Here is a 25,637-nt window from a genome sequence, read left to right on the forward strand (position 1 = left end):
AGAAGAGGCCCCTCTGTATGGGGCTAACCTGTCCCGGTGCAGTGCCACCTTTCTCCCCTACCCTCTCCAGGACGCTGCAGGGTCCCACCCAGTGACTGTCCAACTTGGGGCATCTGCCTTTTTTTCTTAGGGGGCTGTAGACCCAGACCAGCTCCCCAGCCACAAAGTGCACATCATAGTTCCTCTTCTGCCTCATACCTGCATTCACCAGCTGCTCTCTGGCGAAGGTGTGGGCTGTCTCCAGGCGGTCCTGGAGTCTCCGGGCATACTCCGGCCCCAGGGGAGCAGGAGGGCTATCCAGGGGCCGACCAAACACCATCTCTGCAGGGGTGCGGATCTCTCTCTCCAGCATGAGGAGGGAAGGCATGCAGGAGGTGGAGTCTTGGACAGCGGAGCGGCATGCCATGAGGACCATAGGCAGGTGCTTGTCCCAGTCACGCTGGTGTTTGGCTGAGAGACGATGGCCAGCTGCTGTCCAAGCGTTTTGTTGAAGCGCTCCACAAGGCCATCACTTTGAGGATAGAGAGGAGTAGTGCGGGTCTTGTGCATACCCAGCCTCTCACATGGTGGCGAACACACAGGACTCAAAGTTTCTGCCTTGGTCGCTGTGGATGGACTATGCAGCTCCAAACCTGCTGAACATCCCCGCTGTCAGGGTGTCATCAATGGTCTCTGCCTCCTGGTCAGGCAGAGCATAGACCTCGGGCCATTTCGTGAAATAGTCCATGGCAGTGAGTACCTAGAGGTTTGCACCTGCGCCTCTACCCACTGTAATACTGGCTGTAGGTCTGTGTCTCGTCCCTGCTGCTGCCCCCATTCAGCCACGTCGACAGTCTGCAGCTCACAGCAGACAGGCCCGCTTGCCCGACACACTGTGGCACAGGCCCCTTCCTCTGCACACAGCTTTTTCTCACGTCCCTCTCTCTGCTCACAGTGGCAGCAGCCGTCTGCAGTACAGGGCCTACGGGACATCGCGTCGGCATTGCAGTGGTGTGCCCCTGTCCTGTGCACCACTGTGAAGTCATATGGCTGAAGCTCCTCCAACCAGCGTGCCACCTGCCCCGCTGGCTCTCTGAAAGACATGAGCCACTGGAGAGCAGAGTGGTCAGTCCTTACAGTAAAGGGCAGGCCACCCAGGTAGTAGTTGAAGTGTTTGATGGAAGCCAGAGTAGCCAAGAGGTCCCTCTGGGTGACACAGTAGCAGTGCTCATGTTTGTCAAGTTTTCTGCTGAAGTACGCCACCACTCTCTTCCCCTCTGGCCCAACCTGGGCCAGCACCCCACCCATGCCCACATTGCTCACGTCTGTCCAGGATAAAGGGCAAGGTGAGGTTGGGGGGCAAGCACGGGGGCCTCGATAAGTGCAAGTTTGAGGGTGTTGAAGGCCTCCGCACACTCCACTGTCCAAGCGAAAGCCTTGTCCTTCGGCAGCAGGCGGTTCAAGGGAGCAGCGACACTTGAGAAGCCCCGTACAAACCTTGTGTAGTACGAGGCCAGGCCCAGGAAGCTCTTCAGCTGACGCTGGTCAGTGGGGGTGGGCCAGTCTCTGACAGCCCCCACCTTGTCCTCCATGGTGCTGATCCCCTCCTTCCTCACTCTGTGGCCCAAGAAGGACACCTCTCTCCTCATGAAGTGGCACTTCTCGGGGTGGAGCTTCAGACCTGCGGCAGCCACCCGCTCCATCACACGCTGTAGTGCCACCAGGGCTGACTGGAAGGAGCTGCCATGGGCCAGGATGTCATCGAGGTATACCAGACACTGCTGTCGGGGGATGCCATCCAGCACCCTGTCCTTCGGCCTGGCGTTACACAGGCCGAAGCACAGGACCTTGAACTGCCAGTGTCCTCTGTTAGTGGAGAACGCAGTTTTGGCTCTGGCCTCTGGGGAGAGGGACACCTGCCAGTAGTCACTGCGGAGGTCTAGTGAGGAGAACTAGGAGGACCCCCTAACCAGGTCCAGTGACTCATCGATAAGGGGTATGGGGTATGAGTCCTTCCTGGTTACCTCATTCAGCCGCCTGTAGTCCGCAAAGAATCTCAGCTTGCCCCCCTTCTTAGGAACCATGACGACTGGCGCCGTCCAGGGGCTGTCTGAGGGCTCGATGAAGTCTGCCCACTGCGTCTCCAACACAGCCTTGTCTGCCGCCTCCTGGCGTGCCAGCAGGATACGGCGGGGACGCATCTTGATGGGTCGAGCATCACCTGCGTCGATCTCATGCTGCACCAGATGAGTCTGACCCACCTCTTCCTCACTCAGCTCAAAGCTGTCTCTGAATTTAAACAGCAACTGCCACAACCGTTCCTGCTGCTCGGGGTCAAGACCAACACAGTTCCTCCCCCATATCTCCTTCACTGCAGACAGTGTCTTCTCCTCTCCTATCTGGGGTAGCTGGGCTGGGGGGATGCGGCCCGGTCTCATGGTGGGATGTGTCGTGAAGGTAGCTGGGGGAATGTAACACACAGCTGTAGGTTTGATGGGTTGAGTGAATGTGACATTAGGGGGGGGCCATGGTGACTGCTGGCCCTCCCTGGAAGCTCAGTGTGCCCCCATTTAGGTCCAACTGGCAGTCTGTGCTCCTAAAAAAGTCCAACCCCAGGATACAAGGGTCCTGCACAGCCGCCACTCACACAGGATGACGCACAGTCCTGCCCCAGACTGTCAGAGTCATTATTCCCTTCCCTTTCATGGGTGCCAGCTCACCTGTGACTTCGCGGAGGTGCACAGTTGTGGGCTCACACTGAGTCCAATCTGACACAATATCCGGCCTCACCAGGGTTACTGTGGACCCAGTGTCCACCAGGGCGGAGCAGGGCACCCCCTCCACAGTGACAGGGACATGACAAAAGTCCCCAACACAGGTCAGGCAAAAACCACAACAACAGGCTCCATCAGCTTGCCCTCGTCTGCTTCTGGGGGAAGTGGAGCCTTGCTTCCCCATTTGTGCCAGTGGGCTCCTCCTGAAGATGAAGGTGGTTGGGAAAGAAAGCCAGAGTTCCGCACTACCCGGTCTATGCGGACCACAAGCCGTTTCCCTGAGCTCTGGGGGACATGGGGCAATCCCGGCGCAGATGGCCTAGCTGGCCACACCCCCAGCAGACCCTGGGACCATTGTGTGTGTTTCGTGTCGCCTGTAGCGACACAGCATGAATGAGTTCAGTCATTTCAGCCACCCATGCAGGCTTTTCCGTCTCTGGGCTGCTCTGCCCCCCCCCAGCTCGCACAGAGGGTCTGTCTCCCTGCACCCACACCAAAGCCCCAGCTGAAGCCCCAGCCCACACCAGCTCCCTCTCCAAAGCCATCTCCAAGGCTATCTGCAATGACTCAGGATGAGCCAGATGGGTCTGTATGCGCAACTCCGTAGGAGAGTGGGCCTGTATGAACTGGTCTCGTGCTAGCTCGCTCTGCACGGAGGGGGGCATGTGAGCATATGCCCGCCGAGAGAGGCTCTCAATGTCATTAGCTAGCACCCATAGAGGCTCTCCAGGCTACCTGCGTCTATTACTCAGTTCGGAGAGCAGCAGCCCGGGCTGTACACACTGTCCATAGCGCCTCCTCAGTGCTCCCACTAAAGCACCATAATCACGTCTGTCCTCAGGGCTAATCAATATCAAACAGGCCAGAGCATCATCCGAGAGGCATAAAGCCAACTGCAGTGGCCTATCTTCATCCAACCACCCCCTAAAATGAGCTAACAGTTCAAACTGAGCATGAAAAGCTTCCCAATCCGCCTTACCGGAATACCGGGGTCTTAACAGATACGGACACAACCGGGAATTGGGCGCCGCCATGTTTGTTTACATCCTTGAGCCCCAGATTCCTCATCCCGCCACGTCGACGTCACCCCTTCGGTCTGGGCTCTGGGCTCCGACGCCCTGGCGATCTCCTCAGCCAGATCCACCGACGTCCATGCACACGCACCTCCTTGGCCATAATTGTCCCCTACCTCCACCTTCACTTTCGGATTCCCTCGAAGCATTTTCAACCCCCGTTCTCACCTACTGTAGCTAGCCACAGAAGTTAGCTAGCTAGCTGGCTAACTTTTAACAACGTTTTTACTTCTGACACCAATGTAATGACCTGACTAGATCATTAAGGAACAATTGTCCAGACAGAGCCTTGAGTTTACGAATTTACGGTTTATTAACCCAACTTTACACAGGTTACTGTTTGGCCGTAGCCCAAGCCAAATAAATGAAGGATACCCTATAAAACAACCGTGACCTCTTGTGAAGGCCAGATGTAAGAGAGAGAACAATGGCTAAAACCTGGTCTTAAATTCCAATGCTGTTTAAATTCCAATGCTCCATCCCCCTGCCCAACCCCCCTCCAGCCGAACATTCCAGGCATTCCCGTGATTGGCAGATAGCAGGTTGATTGGCATGTCGGACCCCGCGAACACTGGGTACTGGTAAGTACAACACAACCAAGTAATAGCCTAACACTTAACACACAGCTGTCTGTGCGGGTCGCTACACTACATAAGATTTAATAACCATGACCACAGAGAGACTGTGAAAGAGCTGCTGTTTTTATGAATGAGTTCATGTTTAAGTTAATATTCAACACGGTCTCTGTTTTTATTCAACACTATTACAAAACGTGCTTCTCCGTACTTCTGCTCGGGCTGCAGCTGTAATGAATGAGTAGCCAAGTATCAACAGCCCTGCGTTTTATTATTATTAGCAGCTCGTCGTGTCCATTTTAATATTAAGGAATATTTCACTTTCTCTGGTCATAGGAACAACATGAATTTGTGCACGAGGCAGATGCGGTGCGACTTGAGTTTCGCCATCAGGTGGAAGACGGTGTCCCCTCTCTCTGGTCAGTCTCACTGGAGGAAAGGAAGGAGAGAGCAGGTGGAATATGGTGTCCCCTCCCTCTGGTCAGTCTCACTGGAGGAAAGGAAGGAGAGAGCAGGTGGAATACGGTGTCCCCTCCCTCTGGTCAGTCTCACTGGAGGAAAGGAAGGAGAGAGCAGGTGGAATACGGTGTCCCCTCCCTCTGGTCAGTCTCACTGGAGGAAAGGAAGGAGAGAGCAGGTGGAATACGGTGTCCCCTCCCTCTGGTCAGTCTCACTGGAGGAAAGGAAGGAGAGAGCAGGTGGAATACGGTGTCCCCTCCCTCTGGTCAGTCTCACAGGAGGAAAGGAAGGAGAGAGCAGGTGGAAGACGGTGTCCCCTCCCTCTGGTCAGTCTCACAGGAGGAAAGGAAGGAGAGAGCAGGTGGAAGACGGTGTCCCCTCCCTCTGGTCAGTCTCACAGGAGGAAAGGAAGGAGAGAGCAGGGGCCGTGAGAGGCGGTTGGGAAAAATCATTTTGATTGGTCATCTAACTCGGAATTCTAAGTCGGAAACTCTGACATCTTTCTAGAGGTCTGAATTTTTGACCTGAAGATCACTGCCGTGGTGATTTGACCTTGTTGACCATCAGATGCAGGTACCATCAGTCCAGTAAAATGAAAAAGCAAATTATTTCAATTCATGCTCCACAGTGCCTCACAAGTGTGGTCTATTTTGTTATCAATGCTCGAGTTTTGAAATATAATATGGTCTGATTAACAATATTGTCAGACCAATCATATAGCCAATATGCTCTAATAATGTATTAGGCCTAGTGCCCAAACCTCATTCCTACACAACTGTATGTGTGAGGTTAATTGAAAAAAATAAGAAGATCTGAGCAGTAGATCTCAGCTTGATTTTTGAATGTGAAAGGGATCTTGACTCAGAAAAGTTTGGTGACCACTGCTCTAGTTCATACACACTACCAGTCAAAAGTTTGGACACACCTACTCATTCAACATATTTTTTCTTTATTTTGACTATTTTCTATAGTGTAGAATAATAGTGAAGACATCGAAACTATGAAATAACACATATGGAATCATGTAGTAACCAAAAAAGTGTTAAACATATCAAAATACATTCTATATTTTAGATTCTTCAAAGTAGCCACCCTTTGCCTTGATGACAGCTTTGCACACTCTTGCCATTCCCTCAACCAGCTTCATGAAGAATGCTTTTCCAACAGTCTTGAAGGAGTTCCCACATATGTTGAGCACTTGTTGGCTGCTTTTCCTTCAGTCTGCAGTCCAACTCATCCCAAACCATCTCCATTGTGTTGAGGTCGGGTGATTGTGGAGGCCAGGTCATCTGATGCAGCACTCCATCACTCTCCTTCTTGGTCAAATAACCCCTACACAGCCTGGAGGTGTGTTTTGTGTCATTGTCCTGATGAATAAACAAATGATAGTCCCACTAAGCGTAATCCAGATGGGATGGCGTATCGCTGCAGAATGTTGTAGTAGCCATGGTTAACTTTAACACACACACACACACACACACACACACACACACACACACACACACACACACACACACACACACACACACACACACACACACACACACACACACACACACACACACACACACACACACACACACACACACACACACACACACACACACACACACACAGACAGACAGACAGTATGTCCTTTTGTCTTGTATAGATAAAGTGACCCTGAATTGTGAACTTTCAAAGCCACGTTAGATAGATGGGGAACTAACTGCATGTAACCATCTGAAGGACGAGCCACCAAGGCCAGAAATGAAGGTTTGGAACGCAGCAGAAAACATAGTGTAATGGAGTTGGTTCAGTGAATGTTGTTCTCATGATTATGATTAGTAACTTTGTCAACGACCTGACGCTAATGTCTAGGCTTTAGCTTAGTGGGCAGACAACCCAGATTTAAACCCCAGTTGGTTACAACAGCACTGAATCACCCTGTCACAGAACACATTTTCAAAACATCTTCCTCTTAAATCCCTCCTGCCAGCCTCCCTTTATCTTCCTCCTATGTCCTGTCTATCCACCTGTCTTCTTTCATGGTTCTCAGCTTATCTTGTCCACCCTTCCCCCCATCCGTTCTTCCTTCTTCTAATCGCCTGTCTTGTCTCCCTTTCTCCCCCATCTTTCTCCCTCTCCTTTCCAACATCTTTCTCCCCCTCCTTTCCCACCATCTTTCTCCCCCTCCTTTCCCACCATCTTTCTCCCCCTCCTTTCCCAACATCTTTCTCCCCCTCCTTTCCCAACATCTTTCTCCCCCTCCTTCCCCACCATCTTTCTCCCCCTCCTTCCCTACCATCTTTCTCCCCCTCCTTTCCCAACATCTTTCTCCCCCTCCTTTCCCAACATCTTTCTCCCCCTCCTTCCCCACCATCTTTCTCCCCCTCGTTTCCCAACATCTTTCTCCCTCCCTTTCCCAACATCTTTCTCCCCCTCCTTTCTCCCCCTCCTTTCGCAACATCTTTCTCCCCCTCCTTCCCCACCATCTTTCTCCCCCTCCTTTCCCAACATCTTTCTCCCCCTCCTTCCCCACCATCTTTCTCCCCCTCCTTTCTCTCCCTCCTTCCCCACTATCTTTCTCCCCCTCCTTTCTCCCCCTCCTTCCCCACCATCTTTCTCCCCCTCCTTTCCCACCATCTTTCTCCCCCTCCTTTCCCACCCTCCTTTCCCACCATCTTTCTCCCCCTCCTTCCCCACCATCTTTCTCCCCCTCCTTTCCCACCATCTTTCTCCCCCTCCTTTCCCACCCTCCTTCCCCACCATCTTTCTCCCCCTCCTTTTCCACCATCTTTATCTACCATTCCTTCCTCCTGGTCTATCTATCCTCCCCCACTCCTCCCTCCCTCCTGTGTCTCCAACTGTCTTCTCTCTCCAGGCTGGAGCAGCCACCACTCGTCTCCAGATACCAGAGATCAATGGATGTGATAGCAGGGTCTATAGAGCAAAGAGCGTGGGAGAGGAAATTACGCTGAAAGATCCTTATTTCTAATTTCCAACGTGACAGACCTGCCGCTTTCAAAGCTCCCAGTTAGGAAGGCTGTGTTACAGGGTTGGGGATATCCAAAAGCAAAGAATATCATTTTAATTTAAACCAACCCTCCTGCGTTGTTTCCCCTCTATGTTGCTGTGTATGTGTGTGTGTGTGTGTGTGTGTGTGTGTGTGTGTGTGTGTGTGTGTGTGTGTGTGTGTGTGTGTGTGTGTGTGTGTGTGTGTGTGTGTGTGTGTTTGTGTGTGTGTGTGTGTGTGTGTCTGTGTGCGTGCGTGCGTGCGTGTGTGTGTGTGTGTGGCAAAGCAGATGTAAAATATAATCAACTAAAAAAGTGTTTTCTCTTCTCTGGAAATATATTGGAAACATATTACTATACTGTGGGTCTACTATACTGTACTGTTCTGTACTTTACTGTAGGTTTACTATACTGTAACATACTGTACTATACTGAAGGTTTACTATACTGTACTATACTGTACTGAACTGTAGGTTTACTATAGTGTAATATACTGTACTATACTGTAGGTCTACAACACAGTACTAACATGTAGTGTACTGTAGGTCTAACATACCGTACTGTAGGTCTACAATACTGTATTATAATGTACTGTACTATGTTGAAGGTCTACTATACTGTATTATACTGTAGTGTACTGTACTGTACCGTATGTATAGTATACTGTACTAAACTGTACTGTACTGTATGTTTACTATACTGTTTTATACTGTACTGTACTGTAGGTCTACAATACTGTACTATACTGTAGGTCTACTATACTGGACTGAACTGTACTGTAATGTACTGTAGGTCTACTATACTGCACTCTGGTGTACTATACTGTAGGCCTACTATACTGTACTATATTGTACTGTACTATAGGTCTACTATACTGTACTACACTGTACCATACTATACCTTAGGTATACTATACTATACACTACTATACTAAACTGTACTGTACTATACGGTAGGTCTACTAAGCTGTTCTATGCTGTATGTCTACTATACAGAACTATGCTGTACTGTAGTATACTGTAGGTCTACTATACTATATAGTACTATACTTTACTGTGGGTCTACTATACTGTATTGTACTATACGGTAGGTCTACTAAGCTGTACTATACTGTAATGCACTCTACTGTATGTACTATACTGTACTATGCTATACTGTACTATACTGTAAGTTTAATATACGTACTATATTGTACTGTACTATACTGTGTAGGTCTACTATACTGTACTATACTTTACTGTACTATGCTGTAGTCTACTATACTGTACTGTACAATACTGCACTGTACTATACTGTAGGTCTACTAAAATGTACAGTAGGTCAACTACACTGTACTATAGTGTACTGTACTATACTGTAGGTACACTATAGTGTACTGTACTGCAGGTCTACTATACTGTACTATAGTTTATAGTAGGTCTACTATAGTACACTATATGATACTGTAGGTATACTATACTATTCTATACTGTACTGTAGGTTTACTATACTGACTATACTGTACTGTACTGTAGGTGTACTATATTGTACTGAACTGTACTATAATGTACTGTAGGTCTACTATACTGTACTGTAGTGTACTATACCGTACTGTACTGTAGCTCTACGGTACTGTACTATACTATACTTTACATCAACTATACTATATTGTAGGTCTACTATACTGTACTGTACTGTACTGTACTGTATGTCTACTGTACTATACCGTACAGTGCTGTATTTTACTGAAGGTCTACTGTACTGTACTGTAGTGTATCCTGAAGCTGCATTCATTGTAGCTGGGGATTTTATCAAGGCTAATCTGAAAACAAGACTCCCTGGATCATTGTTATGGATCATTGTTATTCTAACTTCCGTGACGCATATAAGGCCCTCCCCCGTCCTCCTTTCGGATAAGCTGACCACGACAAAATTTTGTTGCTTCCAGCCTATAGACAGAAACTAAAACAGGAAGCTCCCGCACTCAGGTCTGTTTAACACTGGTCCGACCAATATGATTCCACGCTTCAAGATTGCTTCGATCACATGGACTGGGATATGTTCCGTATTGCGTCAAACAACAACATTGACAAATACGCTGATTCGGTGAGCGAGTTAACTAGCAAGTGCATCAGCGATGTCGTACCCACAGCAATTATTAAAACATTCCCAAACCAGAAACCATGGATTGATGGCAGCATTCACGCGAAACATTTACCACTGCTTTTAATCAGGGCAAGGTGACAGGAAACATGACCGAATACAAACAGTGTAGCTATTCCCTCCGCAAGGCAATCAAACAAGCTAAGTGTCAGTTTAGAGACAAAGTAGAGTCGCAATTCAACGGCTCAGACACAAGAGGTATGTGGCAGGGTCTACAGTCAATCACGGATTACAAAAAGAAAACCAACCCCGTCGCGGACCACGATGTCTTGCTCCCAGACAGACTAAACAACTTCTTTGCTCGCTTTGAGGACAATACAGTGCCACTGACACAGCCCGCTACCAAAACCTGTGGACTCTCCTACACTGCAGCGTGAGTAAAACATTTAAACGTGTGTTTATGGACATATTCAATCAATCCCTATCCCAGTCTGCTGTTCCCACATGCTTCAAGAGGGACACCATTGTTCCTGTTCCCAAGAAAGCTAAGGTAACTGAGCTAAACAACTACCGCCCTCTAAGCACTCACTTCCATCATAATGAAGTGCTTTGAGAGACTAGTCAAGGACCATATCACCCTACCTAACACTCTAGACCCACTCCAATTTGCTTACTGCCCCAATAGGTCCACAGACGATCCAATCGCAACCACACTGCACACTGCCCTAACCCTAGGACAAGAGGAATACCTATGTGAGAATGCTGCTCATCGACAACAGAATTTAACACCACAGTACCCTCCAAACTCGTCATCAAGCTCGAAACCCTTTGTCTTGACCCCGCCCTGTGCAACTGGGTACTGGCCTTCTGACGGGCCGCCCCCAGGTGGTGAGGGTAGGTAACAACATCTCCACCCTGCTGATCCTCAACACTGGGACCCCACAAGGGTGCGTTCTGAGCCCTCTACTGTACTCCCTGTTCACCCATGACTGAGTGGCCATGCACGCCTCCAACTCAATCGTCAAGTTTGCAGATGACACTACAGTGGTAGGCTTGATTACCAACAACGACGAGACGGCCTCTAGGGAGGAGGTGAGGGCCCTCGGAGTGTGGTGTCAGGAAAATAGCCTCACACTCAACGTCAACAAAACAAAGGAGATGATCATGGACTTCAGAAAACAGCAGAGGGAGCACCCCCCTATCCACATCGACGGGACAGTAGTGGAGAGTGTAGTAAGTTTTAAGTTCCTCGGCATAAACATCACGGACAAACGGAATTGGTCCACCCACACAGACAGCGTGGTGAAGAAGGAGCAGCAGCGCCTCTTCTACCTCAGGAAAAATTGGCTCATCACCAAAAGAACTTACAAACTTTTACAGATGCACAATCAAGAGCATCCTGTCGGGCTGTATCACCGCCTGGTACGTTTACTACATTGTACTATAATGTAGGTCTACCATACTATACTGTATCATACTTTACTATACTGTACTTTATTGTAGATTTACTATACTGTAATGTACTTTACAGTAGTCCTACTAAGCTGTACTATACTCTATGTATACTATACTGAACTATGCTGTACTGTAGTATACTGTAGGTCTACTATAATATACTGTACTATACTTTACTGTAGGTCTACTATACTGTACTATACTGTACTGTACGATATGGTAGGTCTACTAAGCTGTACTATACTGTAATGTACTATACTGTATGTGTACTATACTGTACTATGCTTTACTGTACTATACTGTAGGTGTAATATACTGTACTATTTTGTACTGTACTATACTGTAGGTCTACTATACTGTACTACACTTTACTGTACTATACTGTAGTCTACTATAATGTACTATACTGTACTGTACTATACTGCACTGTACTATACTGTGGGTCTACCATACAATAGTTCAACTACACTGTACTAAAGTGTACTGTACTATACTGTAGGTCAGCTATACTATACTATACTGTAGGTCAGCAATACTATACTATACTGTAGGCCTAGTATAAAATACTATGTTATACTACACTATGCTGTATGTCTAATATACTGTACTGTACTATAATATAGGTCTACTATCCTGTACTATACTATACTGTAGGTCTGCTATACTATACTCTACTGCATTGCAGGTCTACACTTTGCTATTATGTACTGTACGTCTACTATACTAATATACAGTATATTATTTTACTGTACTGAATTGTAGGTCAACTGTATATTACGTTACTGTACTGTACTGTAGGTTTACAATACTGTAATATACCGTACTGTTCTATACTGACGGTTTACTATACTGTACTATACTGTACTATACTGTAGGTCTACAATACTGTACTATAATGTACTGTACTGTGCTTTAGGTCTACTATACTTTACTCCACTCTACTGTAGTATACTGTACTGTAGTGTAGTGCACTGTATTGCACTGTCTAGTATACTGTACTAAACTGTACTGTATGTCTACCATACTGTACTGTACTGTAGGCCTACCATACTGTACTATACTATACTATACTCTATGTCTACTATACCTGACTATACAATACTATACTGAACTGTCCTGTACTATACTGTAGGTCTACTATACTGTACTATACTGCACTGTACTATACTATACGGTCGACCTACTACACTGTACTATACTTTACTGCACTATACTGTAGTTTTACTGTACTATACTGTAGGTATACAATACAGCAGGGCAACGATACTGTACTATACTGTACTGTACTATACTGTAGGTTTACTATACTGTACTACTGTGATTTAATATACTGCAGGTCTACTATGCTGACAGTAGGTCTACTATACTTTACTGTACTATATAGTAGGTCTACTACATTATCCTATACAATACTGCAGGTCTACTATACTCTACTGTAGGCCTACTATACTGTACTTTAGGTCGACTATACTATACCGTAATATAGGTCTACTATACTGTACTGTAGGTCAGTTATTTCAATAGTGTACTGTTGGTATACTATACTGTGCTGTAGGTCTAGTATACTATATATTATACGATACTATACTGTATTTCTAATATACTGCACTGTACTATACTATAATATAGGTCTACTATACTGTACTATACTATACTGTAGGGTCTGTTATACTCTACTCTACTGTATTGCAGGTCTAGTATACTTTGCTATTATGTACTGTAAGTCTACTATACTGAACTGTACTGAACTGTAAGTCAACTACACTACCACACTGTATTATACTATACTATACTGTAGGTCAACCATACTGTAAATCAAATCAAATCAAATCAAATCAAATTTATTTATATAGCCCTTCGTACATCAGCTGATATCTCAAAGTGCTGTACAGAAACCCAGCCTAAAACCCCAAACAGCAAGCAATGCAGGTGGAGAAGCACGGTGGCTAGGAAAAACTCCCTAGAAAGGCCAATACCTAGGAAGAAACCTAGAGAGGAACCAGGCTATGTGGGGTGGCCAGTCCTCTTCTGGCTGTGCCGGGTGGAGATTATAACAGAACATGGTCAAGATGTTCAATGTTCATAAATGACCAGCATGGTCGAATAATAATAAGGCAGAACAGTTGAAACTAGAGCAGCAGCACAGTCAGGTGGAAGTTGAAACTGGAGCAGCAGCATGGCCAGGTAGACTGGGGACAGCAAGGAGTCATCATGTCAGGTAGTCCTGGGGCATGGTCCTAGGGCTCAGGTCAGTTGAAACTGGAACAGCAGCATGGCCAGGTGGACTGTACTATACATAGTCAACACAGGACACCGAATAGGACAGGAGAAGTACTCCAGATATAACAAACTGACCCTAGCCCCCCGACACATAAACTACTGCAGCATAAATACTGGAGGCTGACTGTACTGTACTATACTTCACTGTACCATACTATACTGCAGGTATACTATACTGTACTGTGGGTCTATACTGTACTATATTACACTGTAGGTCTAACATACTGTACTATACTATACTGTAGGTCTACCATGCTGTGCTATACTGTACGTGTACTACACTGTACTATACTGCACTGTAGGTCTACTATACTTTACTGTAGGTCAACTATACTATACTATATTCTACTATACTATACTACATTATCCTATAGGTCTACAGTGCTGTACTATACTGTACAATACTGTGCTATACTGTGCTCTGCTGTAGGTCTACTATACTGTACTTTAGTGTAGGTCTACTGTATTGCACTGCACTGGTCCCTACACTGTACTATACTGTTATTTTATATACTGTAGGTCTACTATACTGTAATATACTGTACTGTAGGTATACTATATAGTATGTACTGTAAGTCAAATCAAGTCAAATCAAATCTATTTATATAGCCCTTCGTACATCAGCTGATATCTCAAAGTGCTGTACAGAAACCCAGCCTAAAACCCCAAACAGCAAGCAATGCAGGTGTAGAAGCACGGTGGCTAGGAAAAACTCCCTAGAAAGGCCAAAACCTAGGAAGAAACCTAGAGAGGAACCAGGCTATGTGGGGTGGCCAGTCCTCTTCTGGCTGTGCCGGGTGGAGATTATAACAGAACATGGCCAAATGTTCATAAATGACCAGCATGGTCAAATAAGAAGAAGGCAGAACAGTTGAAACTGGAGCAGCAGCACGGCCAGGTGGACTGGGGACAGCAAGGAGTCATCATGTCAGGTAGTCCTGGGGCATGGTCCTAGGGCTCAGGTCCTCCGAGAGAGAGAAAGAAAGAGAGAAGGAGAGAATTAGAGAACGCACACTTAGATTCACACAGGACACCGAATAGGACAGGAGAAGTACTCCAGATATAACAAACTGACCCTAGCCCCCGACACATAAACTACTGCAGCATAAATACTGGAGGCTGAGACAGGAGGGGTCAGGAGACACTGTGGCCCCACCCGAGGACACCCAAGTCTAGTATACTGTACTGCACTGAACCGTGGGTCAACTGTACTGTACTGTACTGTACTGTAGGTCTACTGTACTATACTATACTGTAGGTCTACTATACTGTACTATACTGTGCTGTACTATGCTGTACTATACTGTACTCTACTGTAGGTCAACTATATGGTATGGTACGGTACCATACTAAACTGTAGGTCTACTGTACAATACTGTAGTTTATTCTCTGGCATAGTGTGTGTGTGTGTGTGCAGTGCAATATTTTACCCTTCTCTGACCTCTAGGTTAACCCAAGCGGACAGTTAGCCCAGATCTGACAAACCGATCGGAAGGAAGCCAGCCCTGGAAATGTGTGTGTGTGTGTGTTTGCACACTTGTGATTTGTGTGTTCTTGTGTTTGTTTGTTTGTGTGAGTGTGCCGGAGCTGAATGAGTCACAGAAGAGAGCAGATGTCAGAAAGACAGGCCACCAGACAGCTCATAAATGATTCATTAACTGGAGAAATAGTGGTGTGTGTGTGTGTGTGTGTGTATGTTTCTAGAAAAGAGCACATCAAAACTCAAGTATATCATTGGAAATTAGCAGAACAAACCCCTGACACATTGAACAAGGCTACTTGGTTCCATAAAAACACCAATAGCGCTGTACCTGCTGTATAGCCCGGTATCCATTTCATTGTGTTGTGATGGTAATAGATATAGAAGGCTGGTGCCTCCATACAGTCCTATAAGCGTCTGTCCAACCCTCCTGTATCTCTCTGGAGAAAAACAGAAACAGTATAACAACATTCCTCTAACATCCTTGTAACATTATAGAGACAGAGAAGTGACACGAGTCAGTGTGTGTGTGACCCTCTGCCCCCTTCATGACAATAGGGCTTGCTTGGTTCACCAGCCTGTCATGTATATTCAGTCTACTGAGATATCGCTCCTGCCAGAGAGTCATTTCTCTCTCTCTCTCTCTCTCTCTCTCTCTCTCTCTCTCTCTCTCTCTCTCTCTCTTTCTCTCTCTCTCTCTCTCTCTCTCTCTCTTTCTCTCTCTCTCTCTCTCTCTCTTTCTCTCTCTCTTTCTCTCTCTCTCTCTCTCTCTCTCTCTCTGACATTGAAATGAATCCTAGGTAGAGTAATAGAGGATAAAAGAGAGGAGAAGGAGGGAGCCAGGGGCTAGTAGACACTAAAGGAGAGAAGAGAAGAGAAGGAGGGAGCTAGGGGATAGTAGACACTAAAGGAGAGAAGTGAGGAGAAGGAGGGAGCTAGGGGGTAGTAGACACTAAAGGAGAGAAGTGAGGAGAAGGAGGGAGCCAGGGGGTAGTAGACACTAAAGGAGAGAAGTGAGGAGAAGGAGGGAGCTAGGGGGTAGTAGACACTAAAGGAGAGAAGAGAAGAGAAGGAGGGAGTCAGGGGGTAGTAGACACTAAAGGAGAAAAGAGAAGGTGGGAGCCAGGGGGTAGTAGACACTAAAGGAGAAAAGAGAAGGAGGGAGCTAGGGGATAGTAGACACTAAAGGAGAGAAGTGAGGAGAAGGAGGGAGCCAGGGGGTAGTAGACACTAAAGGAGAGAAGTGAGGAGAAGGAGGGAGCTAGGGGGTAGTAGACACTAAAGGAGAGAAGAGAAGAGAAGGAGGGAGCTAGGGGGTAGTAGACACTAAAGGAGAGAAGAGAGGAGGGAGCCAGGGGGTAGTAGACACTAAAGGAGAGAGAAGAGAGGAGGGAGCCAGGGGGTAGTAGACACTAAAGGAGAAAAGAGGAGGAGGGAGCCAGGGGGTAGTAGACACTAAAGGAGAGAAGAGAGGAGGAGGGAGCCAGGGGGTAGTAGACACTAAAGGAGAAAAGAGGAGGAGGGAGCCAGGGGGTAGTAGACACTAAAGGAGAGAAGAGAGGAGGGAGCCAGGGGGTAGTAGACACTAAAGTAGAGAAGAGAAGGAGGGAGCCAGGGGGTAGTAGACACTAAAGGAGAGAAGGGAGGAGAAGGGAGCGAGAGGGTAGTAGACACTAAAGGAGAGAAGAGAAGGAGGGAGCCAGGGGGTAGTAGACACTAAAGGAGAGAAGAGAGGAGGGAGCCAGGGGGTAGTAGACACTAAAGGAGAGAAGGGAGGAGGGAGCCAGGGGGTAGTAGACACTAAAGGAGAGAAGAGAGGAGGGAGCCAGGGAGTAGTAGACACTAAAGGAGAGAGAAGAGAGGAGGGAGCCAGGGGGTAGTAGACACTAAAGGAGAGAGAAGAGAGGAGGGAGCCAGGGGGTAGTAGACACTAAAGGAGAGAGAAGAGAGGAGGGAGCCAGGGAGTAGTAGACACTAAAGGAGAGAGAAGAGAGGAGGGAGCCAGGGGGTAGTAGACACTAAAGGAGAGAGAAGAGAGGAGGGAGCCAGGGGGTAGTAGACACTAAAGGAGAGAAGAGGAGGAGGGAGCCAGGGGGTAGTAGACACTAAAGGAGAGAAGAGAAGGAGGGAGCCAGGGGGTAGTAGACACTAAAGGAGAGAAGAGAGGAGGGAGCCAGGGGGTAGTAGACACTAAAGGAGAGAAGAGAGGAGGGAGCCAGGGGGTAGTAGACACTAAAGGAGAGAAGTGAGGATGAGGGAGCCAGGGGGTAGTAGACACTAAAGGAGAGAAGAGAGGATGAGGGAGCCAGAGGGTAGTAGACACTAAAGGAGAGAAGAGAGGATGAGGGAGCCAGGGGGTAGTAGACACTAAAGGAGAGAAGAGAGGATGAGGGAGCCAGGGGGTAGTAGACACTAAAGGAGAGAAGAGAGGATGAGGGAGCCAGGGGGTAGTAGACACTAAAGGAGAGAAGAGAAGGAGGGAGCCAGGGGGTAGTAGACACTAAAGGAGAGAAGAGAAGGAGGGAGCCAGGGGGTAGTAGACACTAAAGGAGAGAAGAGGAGGAGGGAGCCAGGGGTTAGTAGACACTAAAGGAGAGAAGAGAGGATGAGGGAGCCAGGGGGTAGTAGACACTAAATGAGAGAAGTGAGGATGAGGGAGCCAGGGGGTAGTAGACACTAAAGGAGAGAAGAGAGGATGAGGGAGCCAGGGGGTAGTAGACACTAAAGGAGAGAAGTGAGGATGAGTGAGCCAGGGGGTAGTAGACACTAAAGGAGAGAAGAGAGGATGAGGGAGCCAGGGGGTAGTAGACACTAAAGGAGAGAAGAGAGGATGAGGGAGCCAGGGGGTAGTAGACACTAAAGGAGAGAAGAGAGGATGAGGGAGCCAGGGGGTAGTAGACACTAAAGGAGAGAAGAGAGGATGAGGGAGCCAGAGGGTAGTAGACACTAAAGGAGAGAAGAGAGGATGAGGGAGCCAGGGGGTAGTAGACACTAAAGGAGAGAAGAGAGGATGAGGGAGCCAGGGGGTAGTAGACACTAAAGGAGAGAAGAGAGGATGAGGGAGCCAGGGGGTAGTAGACACTAAAGGAGAGAAGAGAAGGAGGGAGCCAGGGGGTAGTAGACACTAAAGGAGAGAAGAGAAGGAGGGAGCCAGGGGGGTAGTAGACACTAAAGGAGAGAAGAGGAGGAGGGAGCCAGGGGGTAGTAGACACTAAAGGAGAGAAGAGAAGGAGGGAGCCAGGGGGTAGTAGACACTAAAGGAGAGAAGAGGAGGAGGGAGCCAGGGGGTAGTAGACACTAAAGGAGAGAAGAGAGGATGAGGGAGCCAGGGGGTAGTAGACACTAAAGGAGAGAAGAGAGGAGGGAGCCAGGGGGTAGTAGACACTAAAGGAGAGAAGAGAGGAGGGAGCCAGGGGGTAGTAGACACTAAAGGAGAGAAGAGAGGAGGGAGCCAGGGGGTAGTAGACACTAAAGGAGAGAAGAGAAGGAGGGAGCCAGGGGGTAGTAGACACTAAAGTAGAGAAGAGAGGAGGGAGCCAGGGGGTAGTAGACACTAAAGGAGAGAAGAGGAGGAGGGAGCCAGGGGGTAGTAGACACTAAAGGAGAGAAGAGAAGGAGGGAGCCAGGGGGTAGTAGACACTAAAGGAGAGAAGAGAAGGAGGGAGCCAGGGGGTAGTAGACACTAAAGGAGAGAAGAGAAGGAGGGAGCCAGGGGGTAGTAGACACTAAAGGAGAGAAGTGAAGGAGGGAGCCAGGGGTAGTAGACACTAAAGGAGAGAAGAGAGGAGGGAGCCAGGGGGTAGTAGACACTAAAGGAGAGAAGTGAGGAGGAGGAGGGAGCTAGGGGGTAGTAGACACTAAAGGAGAGAAGAGAAGGAGGGAGCCAGGGGGTAGTAGACACTAAAGGAGAGAAGAGAGGAGGGAGCCAGGGGGTAGTAGACACTAAAGGAGAGAAGAGGAGGAGGGAGCCAGGGGGTAGTAGACACTAAAGGAGAGAAGAGAAGGAGGGAGCCAGGGGGTAGTAGACACTAAAGGAGAGAAGAGAAGGAGGGAGCCAGGGGGTAGTAGACACTAAAGGAGAGAAGAGAAGGAGGGAGCCAGGGGGTAGTAGACACTAAAGGAGAGAAGAGAGGAGGGAGCCAGGGGGTAGTAGACACTAAAGGAGAGAAGAGAGGATGAGGGAGCCAGAGGGTAGTAGACACTAAAGGAGAGAAGAGAGGATGAGGGAGCCAGGGGGTAGTAGACACTAAAGGAGAGAAGAGAGGATGAGGGAGCCAGGGGGTAGTAGACACTAAAGGAGAGAAGAGAGGATGAGGGAGCCAGGGGGTAGTAGACACTAAAGGAGAGAAGAGAAGGAGGGAGCCAGGGGGTAGTAGACACTAAAGGAGAGAAGAGAAGGAGGGAGCCAGGGGGTAGTAGACACTAAAGGAGAGAAGAGGAGGAGGGAGCCAGGGAGTAGTAGACACTAAAGGAGAGAAGAGAAGGAGGGAGCCAGGGGGTAGTAGACACTAAAGGAGAGAAGAGGAGGAGGGAGCCAGGGGGTTTGTAGACACTAAAGGAGAGAAGAGAGGATGAGGGAGCCAGGGGGTAGTAGACACTAAAGGAGAGAAGAGAGGAGGGAGCCAGGGGGTAGTAGACACTAAAGGAGAGAAGAGAGGAGGGAGCCAGGGGGTAGTAGACACTAAAGGAGAGAAGAGAGGAGGGAGCCAGGGGGTAGTAGACACTAAAGGAGAGAAGAGAAGGAGGGAGCCAGGGGGTAGTAGACACTAAAGGAGAGAAGAGAGGAGGGAGCCAGGGGGTAGTAGACACTAAAGGAGAGAAGAGGAGGAGGGAGCCAGGGGGTAGTAGACACTAAAGGAGAGAAGAGAAGGAGGGAGCCAGGGGGTAGTAGACACTAAAGGAGAGAAGAGAAGGAGGGAGCCAGGGGGTAGTAGACACTAAAGGAGAGAAGAGAAGGAGGGAGCCAGGGGGTAGTAGACACTAAAGGAGAGAAGTGAGGAGAAGGAGGGAGCTAGGGGGTAGTAGACACTAAAGGAGAGAGGAGAAGGAGGGAGCGACACGCCAAGCTTGACTCTTCTGTCTCTATAGTTGTTTTTAAACTTGTTGTTGTTGTCATCGTGTCTTCCAAACAGTCAGGGAAACATTTCTGTCTTCGCTAAAGCAAATTGCAACATATGATGTCAAATCATTAATACATCATTAATGGATTATTTTTAAAACATATATCTAAACTGGTCATCAATCATCTATTATTATCACTGGGACAGGCTTGATTGATCAGGGAGAAAGGTGATCGCTCGGTGATTGATTATGGAGCCACGTTATCGATCTATGATTGGTTGATGGGTTTGAGATTAGATTTATTTTGATCAATCTGATTAAGCTATATTGATTATTGTGTTTATATTTAATGATGGGCTATGAAGGGTGTCTTGGTATTAGGCTGTAATCATATTAACCAAGTGTCTTTTATTAACTCCCCCCCATCAGTCTTTCTGTGTGTAGTCACCCTAAATGTGTGCAAGCTATGGGATTCTGGGATTGGAGGAGCAGCAACCAATCAGATTCCCCTGGATTGTGTCCAGGACCATGACTTGTTGACATCATTGGGGTAATCCCTGGTCACCTGATCAGAGGGGTAGCAGGTTTGAGGAGTTAGCAAGGTAACTTTGGTCAACTTTGAGTTCAACTCTGGATAACCTGTCAGACAAATGTGGCTCACCTTTTAGTCAGGTACATTTCTATGGCAACGGATCCTTCAGAACTAACCTGCTCTGGGGCAGGCTAACTCAGGACTAACTCCATTTATCCTGAATTAAGTGTCTGATCCGTGAGTTGAGGACCAGAGATTGCATCATCCTCCCCTTCATTTGAGGAAGAAGAGATTTTATAAATCAAATGTTTTTTTGTGTGTTAAAAAAAAAGTAAAATGTTCAAATACCTATCACATTTTTTTCAAATCACACCACAGCCTGCTGAATTCATTCACTTTGATTTCGGTGAAAATTTAAATGTGGCACCGACTCGCCCATGTATTGACGTTTCACTGTCTCAATGAAAAGTTCAGCGTTCAACGGCTACAAGCCTGCTAGAGTTAGCGGCAGGCGGATGAGCAATGTCTTCTCAGAAAACCCTGTGTAGACCTAGCATGCTTCATGGATACCCCTCTGGCCAAACATCATGATAACATCCGAGAGAGGGAGATAAAGAGAGAGAGATAAAAGAAAGACAGACAACCCTATGCTGCCTGTGGGTTACAATGACTGTGGTGTGGTGGTGTATTTATTTTGTGACACTCACAACCATAAGCTATTTTACCTTGTAAATAATGATGTTGTTGTGCTGGGTTTATTTTCCTGTAATTATGAATAAAACGTAGCTAAAGATAAAACGTTGTCAGCTATACTCCGGTCATTTACTTGAACTGGCTAGCCAGCTAACTAGCTCGCTAACAAGCTAGCAACTAACTAAAACATCAAGAATATTATTGGAAAATTTGGGGTAGGTGCAGAAAAAATGACATGGGTTTGAAGTAGAGGTCTAACTGGTGTTTCAATGCACTTTTAAGACAGAAAATAATCTTATAGTTTAAGACTCTTCTTTAATAGGTCTCCTAGCTGTGCCGTTGAGGAACTAGAGCAAGCACACTTGCAGTTGTGTTGTTTTGAACACAGCCCTGCATCCCTGCCTGTACACAATTACTGTTGTTGTTTACATAATCCAAATACAGTCCATTCTAAATAGCAATCTGGGTCAAGTGGGCATCATTTTAAAGCTTGTTCTGACTAGATACATTACAGTCAAGAGTGCATTCAGATGTGTGGTCCTCGGCATATTTTCTTCACAATACAAAAACACATTCTGTTCAGGAAAACCCAGTGTAATAATGCCATGTCATCTTGTAATTGTACGTCAAACAGGATCATAAATGTTGACACTGTATATTTCCTGAGTTTTATGATATGTACTTTGGCTTCCTTTTATGACATCAAAGTGGTATTTATTCCAATCCTCAACATCTCATCTTTCAAAATACATCGTAAATTACGGCATTTCCCTCACTCAGACAACAAGAAATGAGCAAAAGTTGCGCAATTAGCAGGATGGATGGGGACAACTTGTTGTTAAGCGTGGTGCTCACGTTCAGAACGACTGTCAATCAAAACTCATACAGAGCTGTGAAGCGGAGACCTTGAGTTACTGTATAACCACTCCGTTCCAATTTAGGCGCTTATCAGCGTCCAAATCTGCCATTTTTAAACCCATATACGGGTATGAGGTTAAAGGGCTATGCTATTATCATCATGATGTATTAACCCTGTCTGTCAAAGAAGTAAGCAACAAATAACTTCACATCAGCATTTCATCAATGTTCTATATGAGATGGACAGATGAAGAGTGAGAGATGTATAGCGATGCCAAGATGGAGAAATGGAGAAATAGTGAGATGAAGAAATGGAATAGAGTGCAGGATGGAGAGATCGAGGGATGAAGAGATGTGGAGGTGGAGAAATGGAAAGAGAGGGGGTTGAATGACATTGATATCAGAGAAAAGGGATAGGGAGGAGTACAGATAGAGAGAGTGAGTGTAAAAGTGAGGGAGAAAACGAGAGATGGATACCGTATACCGTGAAGAGTTCAGGCTGTTTCCTCCTCCCTCACCCTGACATAGATTCGAACCAACACCACTGACTGATTGATTGATTGAGTGAGAGATAGAGGAGGAGGATAGGAGTGAAGGAGAGGGAGGAGGGGGGCTTACAGTGATCTATCCTCCTGTCCCTGACACTTGATCAATACTCACTGAACCATGCAGAAGCATGCGTCTCTATTTCTGTCTGTCTGTCTCTTTCTTCACCTCCATTTTTCGCTCTTTCTCTCTCTCTCTCGCTCTCTATCTCTCTCTCTATCTCTCTCTATCTCTCTCTCTCTCTCTCTCTCTCTCTCTCTCGCTCTCTCTATCTCTCTCTCTCTCTCTCGCTCTCTCTATGTCTCTCTCGCTCTCTCTCTCTCTCTCTCTCTCTCCCTCTCTCTATCTCTATCTCTCTCTCTCTCACACACACACACACACACACACACACACACACACACACACACACACACACACACACACACACACACACACACACACACACACACACACACACACACACACACACACACACTCTCTCTCTCTCTCTCTCTCTCACTCTATTTTGTGGCTGTCATAATTCACATCACAGTCACACATATTTCTGGTGTATCCTCTGGCCAATGTTCATAAAATATCAAACTGGAAAGTAAAACACTTGAAAGGAACAGGAAGGAACATCATGACACAATGCACACAATGTACCACAGCTCTCAGCTAGCTAATCAACCAGGGGTGGATTATCCAACCAGGTCACCCATGATACAAGTCAGTATTCCATGTCCTTCCATTTCTGAGGACGTTGGGAGATGACGTGGAAACCGGCCACTAGGGGCAACAGTGAGCGCTGTTACCTTCAATTAGCATCTGCCTCTTGTGCCTGTTCGCATGTTCAAATCCAGTGATATAATTTTTTTTTTGCCTATCACAAACCTTAACCCTTACCTTAACCATTTGAGGGTTAATGGCTAACCTTAACCCTAACCTTAACCATTCGAGGGTTAATGGCTAACCTTAACCCTAACCTTAACCATTCGAGGGTTAATGGCTAACCTTAACCCTAACCTTACAAATTTGGAGTTAATGCCTAAACACTTTGAAATTTGACATTTCGAACAACTTGGAAATTTGATGCTTGAGAAACATGGATGTCTAATTCTGTCTAATTCTGACGTGAGACTGTGAGAGCTGGTTAGAAGTATCAATGTACAACAGCACTCTCTCAGCTAGCTAACCAACAAGGGGGGGGGGGGGAGTATCAGATGTGGTCATCTGTTGAACATGGTTATCGGTTGTCTGGTCTGGAGATTCTCCTTGAGAATCAAAACACTCTCTTTTATATGACCTGTACTGAGGAAGCCCAAGGTCATAGGAGGAATGTGTGTGTGTGTCTGCTTGTGTGAGAGGGGGTCTGTGTTTGTGTGTGTGTGTGTGTGTGTGTGTGTGTGTGTGTGTGTGTGTGTGTGTGTGTGTGTGTGTGTGTGTGTGTGTGTGTGTGTGTGTGTGTGTGTGTGTGTGTGTGTGTGTGTGTGTGTGTAAGAGAGAGAGAGGGTGAGAGACAGAGAAAGGGAGAGCGAGAAAAAGAGTGAGGGAGAGGGAGAAAGAGGGAAAGAGAAAGATTAAGAAAAATTGTGAGAGAAAAAGAGAGCGAGAGAGGGAGGGAGGAAAGAGAGCGAGGCAAAGAGAGATTGAGAGAGAGTGAAGAACAAAGATTAAGAAACAGAGAGGTAGGGATTGGGAGGGAGGGAGAGAGAGGGAGACGGAGAGAGAGAGCATGATGTGGATAGCTTCTGATTTAATTTCATAAGGCAACAGATGTGACTTCAAATTGAATTAACACCAAATGACTTTAGCTCACAGTCACACCAAATTACATGAGGGAATTTGGGTGATATTTGCACTCCGGAAATCCTCATAATGTCATCCTTCATTCTAAACAAACACAGAATTGAACTTTGTTCCCTTTCAGTGGTTTTTACTTTGTCTGTGGTGTTTAAAATATCTTACTATCCGGAAATAATATATATATATATATATAATATATATAATATACTCACGCAGGTCACCTGTGATACAAGTCAGTATTCGACGTACATGCATGTCTGAGGACATTGGGAGATGACGTGGAAACCGGCCACTAGGTGCAACAGTGTGAGCTGTAACCTTTGAGAAGGTTTGGGTTTTGCTAAGGAGATGTGGCAGGGGATGGGGGATGTGCGTAAGCATCTGTCTCTGATTCGAAAGTGTCATGTATAGCCATAGCAATGCCTGCCTTTTTTGAGACATTACCTGAGCATTTAAATAGTTTTACACTTGACTTTAAACATGAATCATATGATAACAAAGTTTAGTCTGTTTATTAAAATAAACATAAGAGAGTTTATTCCCTCAGAAGTTGGTAAACTGCACTTATAAGAGAGTTTTTATGACGTTTAATAAGTTTATTGCATTTTTTTGTCTAGAATTCTTTATTATAATAATGTCTATTCCCTCAGCGAAAGTATTTTTACGGGAGAGGAGGGGACCCACTATGATGAACTAGTTTTAGAGGAGAGGAGGGGACCCACTGTGATGAACTAGTTTTAGAGGAGAGGAGGGGACCCACTGTGATGAACTGGTTTTAGAGGAGAGGAGGAAATCCACTGTGATTAACTTTTTTTTTCAATGAGAGGAGGCTGACTCACTGTGACTAACTAGTTTTACAGGAGAGGAGAGGAGGGGACCCACTGTGATGAACTCTTTTTACAGGAGAGGATGGAATCCACTGTTATTAACTAGTTTTACAGGAGAGGGAATCCACTGTTATTAACTAGTTTTACAGGAGAGGAGGGGACCCACTGCTATTAACTAGTTTTA

This window comes from Oncorhynchus kisutch, linkage group LG14 (assembly GCF_002021735.2).
Source record: "Oncorhynchus kisutch isolate 150728-3 linkage group LG14, Okis_V2, whole genome shotgun sequence".
Lineage (NCBI taxonomy): Eukaryota > Metazoa > Chordata > Actinopteri > Salmoniformes > Salmonidae > Oncorhynchus > Oncorhynchus kisutch.